Consider the following 6245-nt stretch of genomic DNA (forward strand, 5'->3'; position numbering starts at 1 on the left):
TCGGATGCGCACCTGTTCATCCTCTTTCTCTATTTTCTTTTCAACATTTCCTCAATTACGTCCACAATTTGTTCCTTCCTCCAGTTTTTTTTAGCTGTTTATTTCTTGTCTCATTCCCATCTCTTAAAGTGCGTTTCACTTCTTTTCTTTATTACGCCGTCCTTTATTCAGATTTTTTTTCCATTAAGAGGCAATGAATAAATCCGGAACTTCTTCTCAATCGAATTACGATGCTTTTATTGCCCTCGTCTTGCTTTTATGTTCATTTCTACGGTCACTGATATCGTTCTCATGCGGCGCCTGGCTACTTATGTTGCTTGTTAATTCCAACAGTCATTTACCTTGTCGAATTGCCTATAGTGGCTTGTGATAGAGTCTACAATTGTATTTGATTGAAAACAAGATATGATTATAAGGGAATTGATTAGAAAATCAGTTTGAAATGAAACAAATGCAATAGACCCCTACTACAGCTATTTTTAATCTCTGTATATCTACATGTGGGTACAACGACCAACATTATTCTTTTTATTCGCTTTTTTTTTGTCCTACATTAGATCCGCTTTTTCTTCCTAGAAAAATGAGACATTTGGTATGTTCTGCAAAGGAACTTTACAATATAACATTTGTTCGAATCAAATTTCTGCACATTTAAAGGACAAAACTAAAATTCTTTCAATCAATTATTACCATAATACACTGTTCTCTTAAATTGACTGATCATATTGGGAATTCAATGAGTGGCTTTCCCAAACCACACTATGAAATGTGTCATATAAAACAATTTTTATCTCGGAAAGGAAGCAAAAACGAGAAAAACTGTATTACAATTTTTTATTTTAAATATCCCAAAGAATAATTCCCTTACATTAACGACATTAGTTGTCTTACGGTTCAACCTGTATACACTCTATAATTTAACTAATAAAATATACGAATATAGAAACTGGTATCATCTTCATCATGTATGTAGATAGATTGCCAAAACTGATGGTGAAATATAAACGCAAAAGATATAGAGAACATGGACCACCAGTAGGTACTAAATCGCAGGAGAGAATATCTACAGAAGAAAGCATAGACCAATAAAATTGGCCCAAACATTATTAGTTAAAGAGTAAGCAAAGAAATGTATATAGCCTACATGAGCCGTTCAGAGCAAAAGTGGTGTAAATCAGAATTGGGTAATGAGGTTTAAAGTAAACATTCTGTAAAATACAGCGCAAAGTAGCAATTAATATGGCCTTTTTACTATCCACTCACTACTAATACTTTAAATAAATTGAATATTAATTGCTACTTTGCGCTGTATTTTACAGAATGTTTACTTTAACCCTCATTACCCATTTTTGACTTACACCACTTCTGCTCTGAACGGCATATAATTTTTTTTTTAATTTTGTGTTTTCATAATAAGTTCCACAACCACCAATTGTGTCAGAGGAAAAACAATTGTTTGTATCTATCTGCAGTCTTATTAGCGTAGTAGCCTATGTAGCTAATCGGCAATGTATGCAATGGAGGGGGAAAGAAAGTGGCCACCCTACCCCATTTATCTCCTGGACTGGTTGCCTCGTAAGTGGTGCTATGTTGATATCACTTGTGAGGTTCAGACCTGTCTTCGGACAGTTGACTAAACAACAACATAACATCTGTTTAAAATTATCTCTAACACTTATAGTCTAACCAGTTTATTCCCATCATTAACATTGGAACACAATTACCAAACTCCGACCCAATGCAGCAATGAGAACACAACTTCCATCATAAGAATAGAGGAGAAAAATTCGCTCAGTCGCCGGAGATTGAACCCGGGTCCTTGGATCTACGTATCAAGTGCCTAACCACTGAGCTACGCCGAAGTTCAATCCACAGCTCCTCTAGTGTTTTTCCCTTTGTGACCTGACTCAAAGTTTGATATATATGTTGACATATTAAGTCAGCTGCCATTATACAAGAAGAGCACTCAACTGAGTGACTTGGTGGCCGGGATTCCACAGTACTATGCACTGTTGGGCGAAGAATCTATCTAAAGATTAATTTTTGGTCCTACAGAATATATCTGTCATGGAAACATGATTAAATGTTACGTTTTATTTAACAACGCTAGCAACTGCCGAAGTTACCTCAGCGTCGCCGTTGTGCCGGAATTTTGTTCCGCTGGAGTTCTTTTACATGCCAGTAAATCTACTGACATGAGCCTGTCCCATTTAAGCACACTTAAATGTCATCGACCTGGTCCGGGATCGAATCCGCAACCTCGGGCATAGAAGGCCAGCGCTATACCAACTGCGCCGACGAGGCCGACTGGTAACAATGATTATTAGAGGAGAAAATGTATAGGCTAATGGCAGTTGACTTATTATGTCAACATACATGTCAAACTTGGAGTCCGGCCACAAAGGAAAAAACACTAGAGGAGAGGGATTCGATCCGATGCTGTGGATTGAACTTCGGCGTAGCTCAGTGGTTAGAGCACTTGGTATGTAGATCCAAGAATCCGGGTTCGATCCTCTGCGCCGGAGCGAATTTTTCTCCTTTAATAATCATTGTTACCATAATAGATATATTCTGTAGGACCAAAAATTAATCTTTACGTAGTTCCATCACAGTCTAGTATATAGTCTACAGTCGCGAAGCTCAATACGTAGTAAATATGCAAACATTAGATAGTTGCTTACCACTAGGATCGCTAATATCGCCTCATTACAGGCAATGCAAAATAGAACCGTCACAGTCTACTGTTTCTAGCACCCTCAAAACTCAAGCTTTGTGACTGTATATAGTAAACTGTGGTTCCATCATAAGAGTTAAACCTCCCTGGCCAAACTTCAATCTTTTCTGAAAAATCCACTGTTACGGCCGGCCTCCTTTAGAGCATGGCTCCCTTTGTTTACGTCAGGGACATTCTGATGTGACATGAAAACCTCAGATTAAATATTCCACCAAGTTACGGCGGCTCCACTCTGAGAGAGGCTTGTTGAACAAGGACAGAGTTTATTGTAAGTAGTGGGTAATGCATCTCCCAGTCCCCGTGGCATCGGCACCGATTCTGAAGTCCTCCCCTGCATGAATTATTGGAAATGGACGTGATCCCATTTATCATGAAACATGCGCCGAGAGGCTCTGTCTCGAATTCCTAAACATGAAGAATCTGATAAGTAGAGAGAGACCCGGGGGTCAAAGTTGAATTAAGCGATGCACGGCTATGCGCGTGGTGGTGTTAATTTGGGTCCGTTATACGGCAGGTTGTCCGGTATTGTTCCTCTCACAAGTGGGGCATTAGCATGGGCGGGCGTAAAGCCGCATCTGCCCTTCTACTTCCTTCGGTCTTGCTTGACGTGGGACGGTGCCTGAGAAAGGAAACTTATTAGTGATTCGGGTCGTTGGATCAGGGAGGAGCGGTCGCAGCGGCGTTTATGTGTAAATCCGTGGGGAGCAATGGTTATCAATGGTTCACTAAAGACGGAGACTGACTTCCTCTCACGTGGAGCCGTGTTTCTCATAAGCGGGCTTAGGATCCGGGACACTTTAGCAACCAATGTACGCACAACTTGACTATAGAGTTCCTTGAACATAGTAGACAGACATACTGTGAATGTAAACAACGACGTCAATGTGCTGCGTTATATTCTACTGTTAATAGTACAATCTAGTGACGGTTGAAAATGAAGTAGGATGCATACCTCACAAGTTTCCATGTCCCTCGGCGACATTGAAGTCGTTAAAGTTACTATGAACAACCATGTAGTACATATTTGCAACTAATTCGAAAAAAACTGTTCCCTATTAATTGAAAATGCACTGTGATGGCCTGAGTTCGTTTCGTAGGGAGAGACGAAAGAATACTGTACATCTGATCACGAACCGTATTGTACACTGACGCACTGCGCCGCCTCACTCCACATACTCCTTTGCACTTCACTTCATTCTTAAGTTGTTTCGGATCCTAAGCCTGCTCATAAACTTCCAACGATGGTACCTTTTAACCATTCAGATTCCTTTATTGTTTTTTTTTTAATTTTGGCACTTGAAAGGAGAGAAACAAAGAATTATTATTATCATCATCATCATCTTCATCACGGCATAAGCCTTGTGGCTCGTTCCGTCTTCAAGAAAACTGATCCGACCATCTCATCCGTGGCCTGCCGACATTTCTTCTATTATTATTATTATTATTATTATTATTATTATTATTATTATTATTTTTATTATTATTTTTTTTTGCATATCCTTGTAAGTCACAAACGTTCTACTTCAATCTAACCTGGCAAACTGTATTTCACGTAGGGCCGTATTAATAGACATTCTTAGCGCGGGCTTCCGGTTGATGATCAGCGAACTAACGTTTTTCGTATTCATAAACCATATGATATGATATGAATCCTGTACAAGTAACCAGTCGATAGCCGGGACTAGTTTAGCACACTCGTAGCGTGGGCTAGCGAAATGTCTATGAATAGCACCCTATGCGATTTAGGAAATTTTTAAGACATTTTAAAATTATAACCATATTTTAGTTGGTCATTTTCCTATTGGAGATTCTTGGAACACAGAACAATTATTGGAGACCAAGTTTGTCATAATTGAAACTATATTTGTAATTTCGTTTCGATGATTGTATCTTGTGATATATTTCTTGCTCATTTTTTGAAGATTTTAATAAAAAATTAACAATGAAGAGTACCAAGAAAAATGAATATAGTTTATTATTATTATTATTATTATTATTATTATTATTATCATTATCATTATTAATTCTGCTCAGAATTTCTAGTAATCCTTTTTTACGAAGTGACTTCTAATGCTATAGTATCAATCACAAAACAGTGTAGAATATGAAATTATAAATTAAATTTACACATTGAAGTAATTTATTTTAAACATAATATAAATACATATTTTAACTCTTAGCATTACATTTAGTCTACATATTTTAATAGGGGGCCTATGCTTATAACAGGTTGTATCTTTCCAGATTATTCATTAGAACGAATCTTTTATGTCCTTATTTTGGCAAACAAATAATAAATGTAGACCTGAACTTGTAACAGCTCAGGACAGTGAAAGCGTCGTCGATGACAGATTAACAACCAGTAATCTCTTGTCGCCTCGAACCTCAGACAGAACTCCCTGTAATGTTTACCTTTGGGGGAATATTAAAGATAAAGTGCACATAAAAAAATTCCTATAAACTGAGACAGCCGCAGGAAAACATACGCCGAGAAATTCACTCCGTAACAAGTGACGAATTTTACAGCGCAATACATAATTTGCTATGCATAGGCTATGTAAAAAAATGTGGAGTTATCGGAGATCAGCATTTCAACACAACCTTTGAGGCTGACGAGTGCTATTAAATAAAGTTACATATAGTACAATATCTTATTTTAATATTACAAGAAGTGGTAATAGATTATTTTCCAGCTATCTTACGGCTGCATGATGGAAGTCGTTAGCGCAGTTATGGTCAATTAAAAGTGCTGCTATACCTCTAAATTTTTAAATGGAACGCATTATACAGGATGTAGACGATATAAACTGCCAAAATCATATTATATATACTGTATTACTGTCGGTCTGTTGAATAAAATGTCTAGTGAAATTGAATTATTTGTTACAATTTCCATTTTTTAATTTGTAAAACACAATGTTTTTAGGATTAATAGTAGTCTAATATTTGTTTACATTTCGACTGAACGTGAATGCCATTGCCAATGACCTTGCGCCCAACACATAGGCCTACTAGTACACAACAGAGACGTAACAGAGTAACAAACGACAGCTTCAGCTTACGTATTGGGCAGAGTAAATTACTGCAAATCTAGTCTTTCAGGTAAAGCTCCCTGTAAAGCAGATTTGAATAATTTCAAGGAAAAATTGTTCCGGGGCCGGGTATCGATCCCGGGACCTCTGGTTGAAAATACCAGCGCTCTGCCAACTGAGCTACCCGGGAACTCCACCCGACACCGTCTCAACTTTTCCCTTTATATCCACACAACTCGCGTGGGCTGACGAAACCCAGAGACCCACATCGAGTGCACACAATCTCTGTGTGACTTGGAATTGTGGTTTTCTGTTAACGTACACAGTAACGTATATATTATGCAAATCTAGTCTTTCAGGTAAAGTTCCCTGTAAAGCAGATTTGAATAATTTCAAGGAAAAATTGTTACGTTGTACGCTGGTACGTTTAACCAGAGGTCCCGGGATCGATACCCGGCCCCGGAACAATTTTTCCTTGA

The 6245-nt window shown here is 38.0% G+C and overlaps 1 non-coding gene across 1 annotated transcript; it reads right to left on the reverse strand.

Moving 5' to 3' along the window:
• Window positions 1-5883: 5883 nt before the first annotated feature.
• On the reverse strand, window positions 5884-5956 carry TRNAK-UUU (transfer RNA lysine (anticodon UUU)). The gene has a single exon. It is a non-coding gene; the product is annotated as a tRNA-Lys (tRNA).
• Window positions 5957-6245: the final 289 nt, after the last annotated feature.

The sequence above is a fragment of the Periplaneta americana genome, chromosome 9 (genome assembly GCF_040183065.1).
Source record: "Periplaneta americana isolate PAMFEO1 chromosome 9, P.americana_PAMFEO1_priV1, whole genome shotgun sequence".
NCBI lineage: Eukaryota > Metazoa > Arthropoda > Insecta > Blattodea > Blattidae > Periplaneta > Periplaneta americana.